The sequence below is a fragment of the Tachypleus tridentatus genome, chromosome 8, assembly GCF_004210375.1.
Source record: "Tachypleus tridentatus isolate NWPU-2018 chromosome 8, ASM421037v1, whole genome shotgun sequence".
Classification (NCBI taxonomy): domain Eukaryota; kingdom Metazoa; phylum Arthropoda; class Merostomata; order Xiphosura; family Limulidae; genus Tachypleus; species Tachypleus tridentatus.
The window spans coordinates 109,690,949-109,706,701 of NC_134832.1; the positions used below are offsets into that span (position 1 = coordinate 109,690,949).

The 15,753-nt window shown below is 31.5% G+C and overlaps 1 protein-coding gene across 1 annotated transcript in view; it reads left to right on the forward strand.

Moving 5' to 3' along the window:
• Positions 1-503: 503 nt before the first annotated feature.
• Positions 504-15,753, forward strand: part of LOC143223198 (uncharacterized) — a 46,144-nt gene continuing 30,894 nt past the window's right edge. Inside the window, exon 1 of the mRNA XM_076450799.1 lies at positions 504-682. The gene's annotated coding sequence lies outside the window, so the exon portion shown is untranslated. The remainder of the gene's footprint in view (positions 683-15,753) is intronic.

The following is a 15,753-nucleotide window of genomic DNA, read 5'->3' on the forward strand; positions in this document are numbered from 1 at the left end:
CAATAACAAAAAAAAAATTATCTTCTGCTGGCTCTTTTTATTTTGAACGAACGGATTCAACACGTTGTTATTGCGTTCCGTGTTAACAAAACAATGTAATCAATCCTACCCGTGTTCCAAACAGTTCCTACTTATCGTATTTCGTACAATCATATTATATGTGATGCTTTAGATTTTCATTTTCTACGTTGTACGATTCATATTTAACTTTATCAATAATCAGGGTCATGTTTTCTCTTCTGTCGTTCTAATCTGTGGTTAAAAAACATATTTTTGATTTGTAACATACCTTTATGTAAGAATCTAATATTCAAACCTTTGAACTCATTACTCATTTTCAACATTAAATACAATTTCTGATGATATGTTTTCTGCTATTTTTTATTTTCTTGTTGAAAGAAGAAAGGTGGGATTTCATAATAAAGGTATATCACATGCGCAGTAAAGAGACGCCTACACTTGAACGAATCACGAGCTCTACTTTAAAACAGCGGTAGCATCCAGTGCTTCTGTTCAGCTAATGATCTCACACATTGAACGGTGAGCTTACACAAGCCCCAGGTAAAAGCCTACAGGACGGGTCAGCGAGTTCTACTTCAAACAACGTTAAGTTCACAGACACATCCTACCTTTTGGATCGTCTGTTTCTCATCGGATCGTGCATAACAACTGGAAACATCAGGTAGGCTGAACAAACAAAGCTTACAAAGATCAACTCCAATAGATGAACAGTTTAGCAACTAATTATTAGCTTTTCTATGATAGGGCATAATCGACTGTTTAAATATAGATATCCGAAAAAATCCTCAGATTTGGTGAACTTACGTTATCACTTTATTAGGATAAACTACAAAATAACTACACCTCATCTTCGTAATTCGGTTCAAGCTACATAAAAAACTTTGGTTTTGAAAAAATAAGAAGTATTCATTATGTACTCAATAAATAATACCAAAATGTTAATGTGAATTTTATAAAATATAACAAGATCCCGAAAATTCCTCAAATTTGTAGATCAACATTATTACAATAATTACTACATTAAAACAAACTGCAAGATAATTACGCCATATCTACAAACTTCATCACCTGAAGACAAAAAGCGGAAATTTTTCGACACGTCGTCTTCTGTACTTATGGTTTTACAACAGGCAGTTGCTTTCCATTCACCTAACTTTCACCACGAATAATCTGCCTAAACAATCTATCAAAGAATATTAAAAAATGCTAATTTACGAGAAAAAATATTTTTTATTTTTGAAAGCAAAAACAACTTAAATTGCAAAACCTACCAGACAAAAAGCTAAATAAAAATATTACGTGTGAAACTGACTTTTAACCTCAACATCTAATATTCTTTTATAATGGAATAATTTATAAGACGTTATATATTTCGGTATTTGTGTGTTTGCTTTTATCAAAATATTCACACAAACCTACTCAAGGGCTGAGTATGCAAAGTCGTCCCTAATTTTGAAACGACTGGCCAAAGAGAATGTAATTAATTATTATACCTATTGTCATTTCTTCAATTACTCTTTCCTGAGCAATTAAAATAATTCGACAGTCACTCTTATAGCGAACCTTCGGACTCAAAACTCAAATTGCGGATAACGTTTTTGCATTAATAAACCACAAATCGCGAACCATCATATTTATAAGATCGAAAATTCTAACGACTGGAATATTCCCCTGTATGAAACTAAATTCAGATAGAACTTGAATTTATTATCCAGAATAAAGTTAATATTTTATATTAATCACAAAAAAATGGAATAAATGTAGCTTAAAAGTATTTAATATTTCCTACAAAACACGTATTTTCTATTCAGTAATGTATAGATATATGTAGTATAAAAGTACTGCAAGCAGTATAAGTTATGTTTTATGACATATTTCCAGTTGGCTGATATATTAAATCAGCTATGTTAATTAAGGCATTAATTATTAGTTTTGCTCGATGTAAATAGCTTGATGTAGTTAGAAGTTAATGACTGTATATATGTATATATACATACGTATATTATTTAATTCGTATAAGAACACATCCACTAGAAGATATGCGCAATTGTACATTAGTAGCTTGATATTATGTTGTGGATGTTTCGTTTTTTTGTTTTTTATATTCCACAAAGCCTATAAATTAGGCTTTGTTCCCTTTGCTCAACAGTAAGTTGCAATGTTTCTGATGCTAGAATTTGGAACCCAATCTCCACTGCGAAAACAACCCATATACCTCACTGCGCTGAAATAAACAATATTTTGAAGATGTGCAAAAGAAATAACTTTTCTCAAAAGAAATAACTACAATTAAAACACGTTATTATTTCTATATAATGCTTTAATAAACACTTCTGTATATATAAGAACTTTCATCTTTTTTACAGAAGTTGAACGTAAGAAATTTTAATTTTTTAGTCTTATTACATTTATTTTGATACGTTTAAAGTAATTAAAGTGTTGAATTTTCCATGTGTTGTACCTATAATGTGTTGTAACTATAAGATCAATACTGAGAGATTCAATCAAACCCTTGTAACAGAAATCCCAAAATCACCTCTATTGTTTATTAAATAAGAATGTTTCCAGTAATAAATGGTTTCAGAAATTGTATTTATGTGTCTCCAGTACTTCAAAGAATACTCCAAACTGTTCTTCTAAGAACTACTGTTGTAAAGCGTAACATAGTTAGCTGGTAAATAATGTTACTACAAGTTTTACTTTCAGATTACACAATAAAATTCGAGAAGCTGATTTTAAGATACAAACTTCAATACAGCTGTGGATTAATTGACACTCGAACTTTTCACTAATTATGTAAACTAGTGTTTTTGAATCAAAGAAGTTGCTTTTATTATTACTGCTTATCCGATGACACTTTCATTGTAACCATTTTTCTAGTGTTATGTTATATAAGAAAGATAAAACGACACAGTAAAACCAACACTGTTATCTTGTTTTATCTAAAATTTTGTTGTCGTATTAAGAATACACTTTTATTTCAAATGGGTTTCTCGTCATCACGAATCTACGAGATTTTCGTATTTTTGAAACAAGATACATTAATTTGCCTGCTTCGGTCACGTTGCTTTGTAGAATGAGATGATTTTGTAAATGAAAAACATACATTTTCCGAGATAATCACCATCTGATGAAAAAAGTAAAACGTCACACATTTCATCATAGCCTAAAGATTTATAATACGTCAATTAATTAAAAATGTTTTGTTTAAAAACAAGCCATTTCTTCAATCGCATAAACAAGAAAGTTACAAAGCAAATAATTAATCTCTTGAATAAGAATGTGTTTCTAAGGTCTACAAATAAAAAATATTTGATAAAATGTAAACAAATACAATGAAATAAGAAGAGTTAATGAAATAATAAACACTTGGTAGAATATCTATGAAGTTAATATTATATAGATACAACACACAACAAAAGCTTATATATATATGCTGCTTATTATGTTTCTTATACACAAGGAGCCAAAAGGGTTTTTTCCGTTTTCTTATTTATCATGCCATATATTTCCCATTGAGACGTAAGAGCCTATAAAAATCAAATATGTGACCATTTAAAAGTTCATATTAACAATAAACTACCTAAAGACCCAATGATAAAAAGAAGCAAACCTTTACAACATCCCTTGTGAATGCATAATCAAATGCGTAGGAGAAACAAACATCACCAACAAAGGTTAGAAGTTAAGAGCATAGTAGACATACTAGACTTTGTAATATCAATCTATCTACAATAGCCCACATGCGAGAGAAGACAAACATATGATAAATGTGATCAAAAGAAAATAGTGGAATATCGTCTACAAATGTAAAAAAAAGATAAAAAAGTCATACACATCCACCTATCTGACAACTCGCTCAGTTAATCTATCATAGAAGCCAGTAAAACCTAGAAGTTTCTTTTGAAAGTTCTCAACTAGTTGAATCAAATCCTGAAGGAGAGTCACCTATGAGTGGCTAGCATACCAGCTAAGCCTTCTTTCATAAAGAAGAACCAGGATGGAATCTTATCTACAACCAACACAAATTCCTTTTCAGGAAATTCCTGAAATCTGCAGCAAATAACCAGCCGAAACATAGGGCCATAAATTAGTGGGTAACTTAGTATTTCTTAATAAAGAACATGATCTAATTAGTAATTTAGTATTACTTAATAAAGAACAGTATATAATTAGTAACTTAGTATTACTTAATAAAGAACAGGATATAATTAGTAACTTAGTATTTCTTAATAAAGAACAGAATATAATTTGTAACTTAGTATTTCTTAATAAAGAACAGGGTCTAATTAGTATAACTGAAATAGTTAATTGTATATGCTACTAATAACGAAAAATATGGATTTATACTATACTAGGACATTTGTGTAACCTTTAATCTACTTGTAAAAATCATTACAGATCATTCAACAGTTTTAGTAATATCCTGTTGAAGGTAATTAATTCATACCTCAGTAATTAAAATTTCTCGCTTATTTTTTTCATCTCCAGAAGGTTTAACAGTTAACATTTGAGTTATCTCTATTTTGTTTAAAAATGAGTGGTAAACAAGGAAGACATAGATTCAGTTGTTTTTTGAGGGTAAGGTATGGTTAATACGGAAATAGCTTTTAGATATAACTCTCACCATAAAAAACTTACACATGTACTTTCTCTTCTCTGCAGTCTTTCATTTGTTGCACTTATAATAAATATATTACTATTGTTTCTCACTAAAGCTATATGTTGATACATTTTCTAGTATATTCTTTGATGACTAGTTGAATTAAAAGATTATAATATATGAACTATCCTACTTAAACTTATATAGAATGCAATAACTTCTCAGAAATATGTTAAAGCATATTAGAAATAACGCAAAGTGGTGTTTTAAACATTCAATATCTATAAGTATTCGGGTTATTCTCACTTAGTTAACCTTTGAACCCTATATTAAATCATTTTAAGTGATTTTTATTGCAATATTTAGCGGAGAATATAAACCACAATAGAAATATTCCAATTTCACTTTGACTTTAGTTATTGCATTTAATTTCGATATCTCAGACGCTCTTTAATACAAGCTTAAAGAGGTTACTTAGGTTTCTAAAAGATTTGAAAGAAAAACAAAAAAGTTACTTGATTTCTTAGAAGATAAAGTGTTGTCGGAACTATTTTACTAAATATACAGGTGTTCTCAAAGAAGGTGGTTTTATTTCAACACATTTATGTAGAGCTTCTGTTGTCTAATTCAATGTCTCTCTCCATGAAATTGTATCTAAAATAAAAAAAGAGTGTAACATGTAATAATGGTTTTATTCCGTGTAAGTTCGTAATGCACGTTACTCTATGGGCGTGTTCTGGACTCTATTTCTACAAATGACGTTGTGAAAAAGAAAGGCTTAAGGATAACTGATAAATGAAGGGATTTTTAAAAGAGAAATTATTAGAACTTATCTTCAACGAAACCTGCATGAGCATGCCTTCCATTGATACGTTCAAAATATATGAAAAAAAAATCGCGTTGTATTTTACCAATGGATAAAATGCATGTAGTTCAGTGTTGATGTGAATAACACAAAACTCTTTAATACAAAGTTGTTGGTGTTATTTTAATTAATTGTGGCATTGTGTAAAATAGTATCTGAGTGAAATGAACTAATGACGTGTTATTCAATACTTGAGGTTATGTTGCTTAAAATAGTTTACATTCACAAACTCTTGTCTACATTTAACTTTATCGACGAGTATAAGTTTTTATGCTCATGGTTACAAACATGGAAAACATACAGCAAATAAACTGAAAACAAAGTAATTAAACAACGAGGAATGTTTTACACTATATGATAATACGGAACAACATAATTGTTTTAAGTTTTCGCATGTCTCAAACAATTATTGTAGCGCTTACAAAATTGTTAATACATATTTTTAAACTAAATATTAATATCACTAACACAGCTTCAATCGTAATATTAAGTATATGTATTTTTTGCCCTCTTCTAGGATATTTAATTTATGGTTCCCAGTTTCCTATGTTATGTATCTGTAATTCCAGAATAACCATATGGATATATAATCTTTCTTTCTATCAATCAGTATATCTAAATATATAATGCTCGTCTGTTTTTCTGGTGCTTGGACCTTTGAAAAAGACAAATTTTAACAACTAAGCAACTGCACGAGTGGTTTAGGTTTAGCATCCATTTCAATTTTACTGCCTTAATGCCAAGAATGAGCGACCTACTGAAAGAAGAGGTAGTTTGCTAAATACGTGAAGTCGACGCCAAACAAAAGGACATTTAATACCACACGCACCACAGGTACCTTTCAAATGGACGAACGGCTCATGTGCTACATCTCGAAACAGTGAAAATTGGCGGCCCCTACTTCTATTTATAGTTCTGAACTGTAAGGCCAATATTAAAAATATATTTCAATTTTACTGCAATATTATTATAGTTTACTATATTATTTGTACACATACACTATTTATAAGAGGATTACAATTGTTAGTTTATTCTAGTATTATAGTTATTACTTCATTTTTAAAGTAAGAAATACGCTTCATCTCTCCCTCTGGTGTTTGGGTACATATATTTGTATACCCAGAAGGGTCAGGTACAGTAGACCTCTTCCTCCTTCCATTACTTTGTTGGAGTAGCCTGATTAATACATTTCGAGTAAATACTGAATGGCTGGAATAATATGATAACTTCAGCCTGGTCATTTTCAGGGCAATGTCCATTTATATTGTTCTTTCTTTTTTTTTTAATAAGTCTACAACGTAAGTGGCCTGTTTTATATTAACTGTATTTTATTATTACTATTATTATTATTTTAAATGATTTTATCTTAAAGATCTGATGTACAAGTTTAACTGGGAGAGGTGCTCAGGTCTCTCTTCATCATATATGCAATATCTGTCTAGTTCGCATAACAACTCATTTTTTCGCCACTTTTTATCAAATATTTTATTGTATGTATGTACTATGTAGAAGTCTATCTGGTATTGTTTGTGTATTTGAGTAATTGTTCATGAACTTTGAGAAATCACCGTACGATTTAATTGTTTATTTTTGAATTTCGCGCAAAGTTACACGAGGGCTAACTGCGCAAGTCGTCCCTAATTTAGCAGTGTAAGACGAGAGGGAAGGCAGCTAGTCATCACCGCCCTCCGCCATATCTTAGGTTGCTCATTTATCACTGAATAGTGGGATCAACCGTCACATTATAATGCCTCCATGGCTGAAAGGGCGAGCATGTTTGGTGTAACGGGGATTCAAATCCCCGACCATCGGATAACGAGTCGAGCACCTTTACCCCTGGCCACGCTGGATCATGATTTAATCATTCAATATGTATATAAATATTACATCTACAAGACATTTATATAATTACATGGCGTTCGACTCGTAATCCGAGGGTCGCGGGTTCGAATCCCGCTCGCACCAAACATGCTCGCCCTTTCAGCCGTGTGTGCATTATAATGTGACGGTCAATCTCACTATTCGTTGCTAAAAGAGTAGCTCAAGAGTTGGCGGTGGGTGGTGATGACTAGCTGCCTTCCCTCTAGCCTTACACTGCTAAATTAGGGACGGCTATCGCAGATAGCCCTCGAGTAGCTTTGCGCGAAATTCAAAACAAACAATATAATTACATTCCAGTTTACTGTTACACAGTTTTCCAATTTGACCGTCTTCTTCTACGTTTAATTTCATTTCGTTTATCGTAATTACAATGCTAGTGTTGTTGGGAAGCTAATTTGAGTATTTATCAATATTGTTAGTTTTAAAAAGAAGTGTTTAATGTTAAGCTCAAAACTAAACGAGTTATCTGTGCTCTACCCACCCTCAAATCTTTGGCTACTCTTTTGCCAACGAATAGTGGGAATAACTGTCATTATAACGCCTTCACGACTGAAAGGGCGAGCATGTTTAGTTGACGGGGATTTAAACGCGCGTACCTCAGATTACGAGTCGAGTGCCCTCTTAACCACCTAGCCGTGCCGGGCCTACCACTAGGACCTAATAAAAAGGAAAATTATGAAACGAACATCAATTAATCACTGTTAGTAACTAATTAACCATTTTACAGAGCATAAACTAAAATTTGAAATAGCTCTTATAAATATAAAAATAAGAAACTTTCACAATACTTTAGGATATATGTTCACAACACGTATACGAAATCACTAAAAAGTCCGAGTATATAAGAAAGTTTTGTTGTTTTTTAATGTAAGATGTTTTGAAAGAAAAAAGTGAACCAGATCATTGGTTTTAAATTAACTAACCTCGAGTTTAGTACCCTTGTTCCGTCTGTTTCAAACGGTTTTAATAACAAAAAAATGAATCTGTTACAACTCCTAAAAATACCTGTAGCCCATTTAATGACATTAAAATGGTTAATATTAATGGCTTACGAATAGTAAATGAATTAATTATTAGCAATCACATAATATAACGGAAATATAAAAACTACCACATTACCAAAATTTAAAACCAAATCATTGAAATATGGAAAAGTATTGTGTGAAATAGGCTTGGCATTGATTTCCTCTTAGCATGCCCAACATATACGTTTTTGGATTTGTGATTCGCTTTCAATAACCTGAGCGTTTGAGGCGGGTAGAATTTACTGTTTGTCGTCCCCCTTTCTTTCTACCAGTTGAAAGTTTGGAACAGTTTTACATTATTAGGAAGAGTTATACACTGTTAGCACTTTGTGTAGCTTTGCGCAAAAATTCTTAAAGAAATACACACGCCTGCATGAGTTATATTTATATTTGTGAACATTTTGGAACCAAATCCAAAACGTTCTTTTTATCACACATAGCACGATATACAGACTATAGAGCTACGTTTTGTGAAAAGTATCAAACGTATAAAATAAAGCGAAGAAGTTAGCTATACATTTGTGATTATATAATATAGTGTTCTACACTAAATAATTTTTATGTTTTTGTTATACTTAGCAGAGAATAAAAGGAAGATTGTTAAAAGCTATTTACACACACGACTCAATGATATGTAAAGGTATAGAACAAACACCATTCTCTCAATGTTAAAACATTCAGTAACATATTGTCGACTCTACAAAAAAGAAAGAAGGAGAATTTGATGCTGTTAAGAGAAAGCCTGGCGAAGTTTTACGTCATCAACTTTCTGGAGGTTCTTGGACAGGAATATTTTATTTTCATAAAAGTTGGTATACCACGTTTATCTCGATATTTTTAAAATAAAAAATCACACAATAATTAAATTATATCTAATCTTTTCTAGATTGTCCAAACCAACAAATTTTGAAAATTCAGAAAAAAAACAACCACTCAAAAAGTTTTGTACACCTTAATTTAAATAAATCAAATTTGTATAGTTTTATCAGTTTTCAAGTAAATTTATAAAACCAATTCTGAATCCATTCAAACTCCTCCAAAGCCATTTAGAGTAACCAGGACTGACTATTCTTCAGATAAGAATTTATTTACATTACTGTTTTGGAAACCACTTGCTTGTTAGTAGCGATATTCAAGTAAATTGACTTAGTTATGACAGAATATTTTGACTCCAATTTTTGGGGCCCATTTCAGGCTCTTTTCTAAACGTTTTGTTTATATTTGTTATTGGTCAAGAGATAAATGTAAATTTTCAAGGCATTTTTTTCTAAAGTTTTACTGTGGTTTTGTTTGCATTTCACGTAAAACTACACGAAGACTATCTATGCTAGTTGTCCCTAATTTAGCAATGTGAAGCTAACTAGCAGGGAAGGCAACTAGTTACCACAACTCAACGACTACTCTTGTTCTACTCTTTCATTAATGATTAATGTGATTGACTATCACATTATAATACCCTACGGCTAAATAAAAATGAGCATGTTTGATGATGGGAATTCACATAAGCAAATAGCGGATTGGAAGTCGATCTCCATAGCCATAAAATTGTGAGAAGATGTAAAAAACAAGTTGGAAATTAGTGCAAAGCTATTAGTGCTATCTTTTAACTGAAAAATTAGAGAGAAGACATTTATTCAATAGCATCTATTGCCAGTTCCTAGGTTAATAATCAGTGATGTCGAGAAAACCCACTTGTAGAGAAAAATATATATGTAAAAACGGCTCGTTTGGGTTGAGAAAATATTTTATGTAGAGGAGCGAACAACGTTCGAAATCACTTCGGTTATCGGCAGAAGAAGGTCTAAACGCTGTTCGCTCCTCTACATAAAATATTTTATCAACCCAAACGAGCCGTTTTTACATATATATAATTGCTGGGTTACTTTTGTCTGACTGAATACTGACGTTCATCTGTCACTTTTATAACGCAACCGAGACCTCAAAGTACACTGCACGTTTTTGCAGCATGGAAATGCCAACCATAAATCTTTAAGTTCATATCTAGGGTATGTTAACCACTACACTACACCAAGTCCCGAGTAGAAAATAAACTAAAAAAGGTATTATAACCCCTATCGTTGACCTTTTTGGCCAAACCACTTCTACTCTTATAATCCAAGCAAAACGTCAGCCAACACTGACCGAACAAAAACCCGCATCTATTCCAGGAAAAAAAAAGTACCAAACCTGTAACTGTCAACTTGGCCTCTAGTTAAATATCACAAGCATAAATATAAACATAAACAGAAGTATGATAAATTTCCTGCCGCTTTCCAACAAGTAAAAGTGGACTTCAAGTAATACTTCCAAACGAAGACAACATCCATATTCCACCCAATAATCTCTAACAGCATAATATTTCCTACCACATCTGTTTTAGAATAAACTCAAAGAAGACTGGAAACCACTAATGGTTGTTTAAAATTCAGAACAAAGGAATAACTATCCAATCCAAAGCTAAAAAGCGTTCACAAGTACGAACAAAAACAAATTAAAAGTTGATTCTTGAATTAAGATATAATTACTCAGAGAAACAAGAAAACATCGCAACCTCCCAGTCTCTCACTTACTATTCATTATCTATTTAAAGCTTTTATTTAAAAAAATAAATCAGATTGCCAAGCTGTCGACAGAGGATGGCATTTTGTAGAAAAGAGAAACTGACTGTTAATGTTTAAATCAGTAATATGAACAATATATTCCGCACACATTCAGGATAAGAGTCAAATAAATACTACTGTTACCAGTCATATTCAAATTAGGAAACTGACTCCTGATATATTTGAAAAAGGATACAGAAGAGGCCTAGAAGTATTTAAGGTACCAAATACCTGTCCAGCCTTAAAATATTCAGAAGAAACATAAACAAGATAAAGTTCACAGAACCAGAACACATTATTACAAAGTATAAAACAAAGAAAATAAACACGCACAAAGGATAAGAACGGACAGAACATAAAATATAATGAACAGTTAAATTAACCAAAAAAAAATACCTACTAGTATTCAGCTTAATAACCTTATCGGATTAGTTTGCATTTTTGTGCTCTTTTGATTTAAATGCATTTCGAATACCCACGAGAAGAATTGTGCCATTAACAGGAATAAACATTAAGCAAAAGGAATGTTTGTGTGTGTTGAAAGATAATTTACGATGGTTGAGATACTCTCTGATAGTTGTTTATTTTGTTTTCCGAACTAATGACACATATTTTACATTGTATAAAACAAATTAGATTTCATTGTGCAGTGTATTTCCTAGTAATTATCCTTACCGGATAAAATATCGATAGTTTTCATGAACTTTAAACGCAGTTCATTACGCGAAGAACAACTATTTTTCTGTTGTCGTGTAATTACCTCTAGAAAAACGAACCAGAATATTTTAAATTTTTCGTTTATTCGCACGACAAAAATGAAAAATTCAAGAAAATTTTAATTTCAAATTTTGTTTTGTTTCAACATATATTCTGTGTTTTGAGACGACAGTAATGGGATATTTTGTTTCTTTCTTTAGTGATGGATCTTTTCAGTCCTTTAACTTCTTTGAATCCAAGTTTATTTTAACAAACCAAGGTAACCTTTCGACGTCTCGGATTTTTAACTATAGAACAGAGACTCGGAATTATCTAAATATAAGTAGTTTCAGAGTTTAATGTATATTTACTCATAATAATTGTTTGTTTCCAAAACAGTTATTTTATACAAAAATGTCATTTCCTCCTCCAATAGTCAGGAACTTATAATGTCTATGAAGTTTATGTAACTGATGTTGAGCTCATTATTTATTTAATTGTTTCTTTACTGATGATTCCCTTTAAGGAAATAAAGTCGTTTATCGTTTTACAGCCATAATCGTTTACACGTTGAATCCATTTCAAACTACCTAATTGTATAAGGTAATTAAATAAGGTGATTAATTGAAATTAAATTAACTTTATTTTACCTGCATTAAAGAACACGAATCTTATAAGTCAACAATGCAAGGTGACCAAGTAAGCGGTCGGGCAGGGCTAAGTGGTTAAGGTACTCGACTTGTAATCCAAGAGTCGCCTGTTCGAATACCCGTCATACCAAACATACTCGCCTTTTCAGCCGTGAAAGCGTGAAATGTGTCGATTAATCCTATTAATCTTTGGTAAAAGAGTTGGCGGCGGGTGGTGAGGACTAGCTGCCTTCTCTCTGGTCTTACACTGCTGAATTAGGGACGGCTAGTGCTAGTAGCCCTCGTGTAGCTTTGCGCGAAATAAAAAAACAACAAATTATTATATGTACGTGTGTGTTACAGTTGGTTAGTTTTTTATTGTTTAATATCTTAACTGAAAATAACCTTAAGCTCTTGAATGTAATTTTATTTGCCGCAATTTCTTAAAAGCGTATAAACAATATAAAGTTTAGATCCTAAAATAATTTCATCCTGATCACAATGAAAGTTTTGTAAATAAACTAAAAAAGTGAACATCTTAATGAAATCATTTGCCTTTGTATTTTAATTTACTACGAAGTTGAATTCTTTACAAGGCTTTCTAATATTCCTATCACATGTAAACAGAGGATAAACAACGAAGTTTGTTGTTTAGATATAATGTTATACTCATAAAATAATATTTATTTATGGAATTCTACATTGAAATATCACTGTGTATCGCAATGATGATATTGTATTAACAATTAAAATGCTATGCAATACCCTGGTCAACATTCAATTACTTTTCAAAGAACGACTGGCTAAAATAAAACCATTGTGTACATTACAAAATACGAAAACAAGGTGAAAATTTTTAGTTTGTTGGATAAAAATGAGCCAGATGTGACTAGGCTATCCATGCTCCCATGCTATCGTTTTCAGCTGACACTACTCACGAAGTGGTGTTTTCATTAACTTCTGTCCAATGATTTCAGTATTTGCAGAAACACTTTGTCAATAATTATTTTTACCATTCACCACCCAACAAAATGTTCCCCTTTTAGGAACAAGTATCGCTAATACAATAAAGCAAATATGTTAGTAAAAGTAAATTCTAGATTACAGAAACTTAGGAATTTGGAATGAAACATTTAATCCAGTAGTTTAATCAAGGAGTTAAAAAAGGTTTTAAGTCTTGTTATCTTTACGTGAAGACTAATTTTCTCTCACTCTCATTACTACGTGTATGGTATATATGTGCACATGACTGAACTAAAAGAGTTGTAGCACGAATATAAAGTAATAACATCACATTATTTTGTGTTAGATTCAAAAACTAGTGATTTTTAGTATGAAGAATTTTATTTATTTTTCCAATTGAATGTCTCAAATAGCGTTATGATTCTTTATCTTTTTATTTCTCACAAAAACAGACGATCTATATGTTACTCCTGGTGCTATAAATTCTTATTCAATAGGACTTATGTCTGATTTATCTTTATGAAAACTGTACATAAATGTAATATATAAGAAAACATCTGGTAATATGAGAAACTGTATTTGAAAGTTGATAATCAAGTAGAAATATATTAATTGATTAAAGTTAGTGCGGTTTACTCTGACTCTCCTATAGCATTTATCAAATACATTCACGAGGTTTGGTTTGAATTTCGCGTAAAGCTACACAAGGGCTATATGCTAAATTCCTAATTTAGCAGCGTAAGACTAGAGGGAAGGCAGCTAGTCATCACCACACATCGCCAACTCTTGGGCTACTCTTTTACCAGGGAATATTATAACGCCTTCACGGCTGAAATGGCGAGCATGTTTGGTATGACGGGGATTCTAACCCGCGATCCTCGGATTACGAGTCGAGTGCCTTAACCACCCAGTTATACCGGGCTCGAAATATGTTCTATTCAATGGTTTATAATATTTCACAGGGCTTGATAATTTAAAACATATTTGTCAATTTAAAACTGCCAATTCATGGATGAATTATACTGCCCTACAAGATGATATAACCAGCTAAAAGAAGTTTTACTCGGGTGTATTCTTTAATGTTCTACATTATTATATAATCAGTTCATATTTAAATAATTCATAATTTTAAACAAATTTCTATTCGGCTGTTTTATATTGCTTAAAAGTATGATTTGATTATATGTTCTAAAAATAATATTTGGTGTTTTCCATCATTGAACTATTTAGGTAACAATTTGAATGAATACTGAAGAAACACAGAACTTTATGTATTCTACTTACCAGGATAAGTATTAAGATTATACCTTTATCCTATTAATTAATCTATTTGCTATTTATTTTATTAATTCACTTATTCAGCAGAAACATATTTTTAATATTCTTTCAATATTATATATTTGTAAGTTTGAACAAAAATGTATCCTAAGCCAGCTTTGGGTGTGGCATAGTGGTTAGTGTAGCCTGCCTGTAGGTCCTAGGGACCATGATTCCCGTTCTGTTGCCTTAAAAAAACGTGTTGTACACTTTGTATCGTAGGTTCTCCATAATAATGACAATTAAATCCTATTCTACAGTCAGAAGAGAGTTTCTAAATAGTTAGCAATAAATTTTGTCTAGGAATTATTGTTACTTATCCAAAATAAATAGTACCGAATGAACAACAGTGTAAATTTATTCTTAAATGAAAACAATGTTTTGAGCCAATCAGATCTTTAATCATATCAAACTGTATTTGCTGTTAAGATCTTAAAGTTCATCGTTCACTTCACGGGTAGTGTAAAAGTGGCCTGTGGTTATACGTATGTTTTATATTTGCAAATTAGATTATATAGATCGCACACACACTCATATTTATACAGATGGAACGACATGTCGTTTTACTTCAAATATTTTTCTACACTTATAGGCCTAAACATATCTAATAAGTAGAATAGTTTTGACCAATTATGTGTTAAAAGTTTTTGAAGTAAATAAGTTAGTTCCTTTTAATTCAACGATGGTAAGCAACTCTGATTGTGAAAAACATTTTGTTCTGTGAAACATAATTCTGTTTAAAAAGTGCAATGTTCATTTTATGACTGTTTATAAGTGTAAAAATAATAACAATGCAGAGAAGAAGATGCTTAATTGTGCAAGACGTTTCAGCTAAATATTGGCTGATATTTGGTTGCTGAAAGGGACATTGACATATTAAATGTTGCATAACAACGAGTTATAACTTTGATGAGAGTAATCGAATTCATTTTTTTATTCTTGTAATAGATAAAGTGTAAAATGAATGAGATACAAATCCTGCTTATGATAAACAAAAGCAAACATTAATTGTGGTGTACATCCATATTTGGTAGGAAGCATGCTATTGGTCGGAAATCCAAAATTCATTACAAAAACTGTTGCCCTGGCATGACCAGTTCAATCCCACTATTCATTAGTAAAAGAGTAGCCCAAGAGTTGGCGGTGGGTGGTG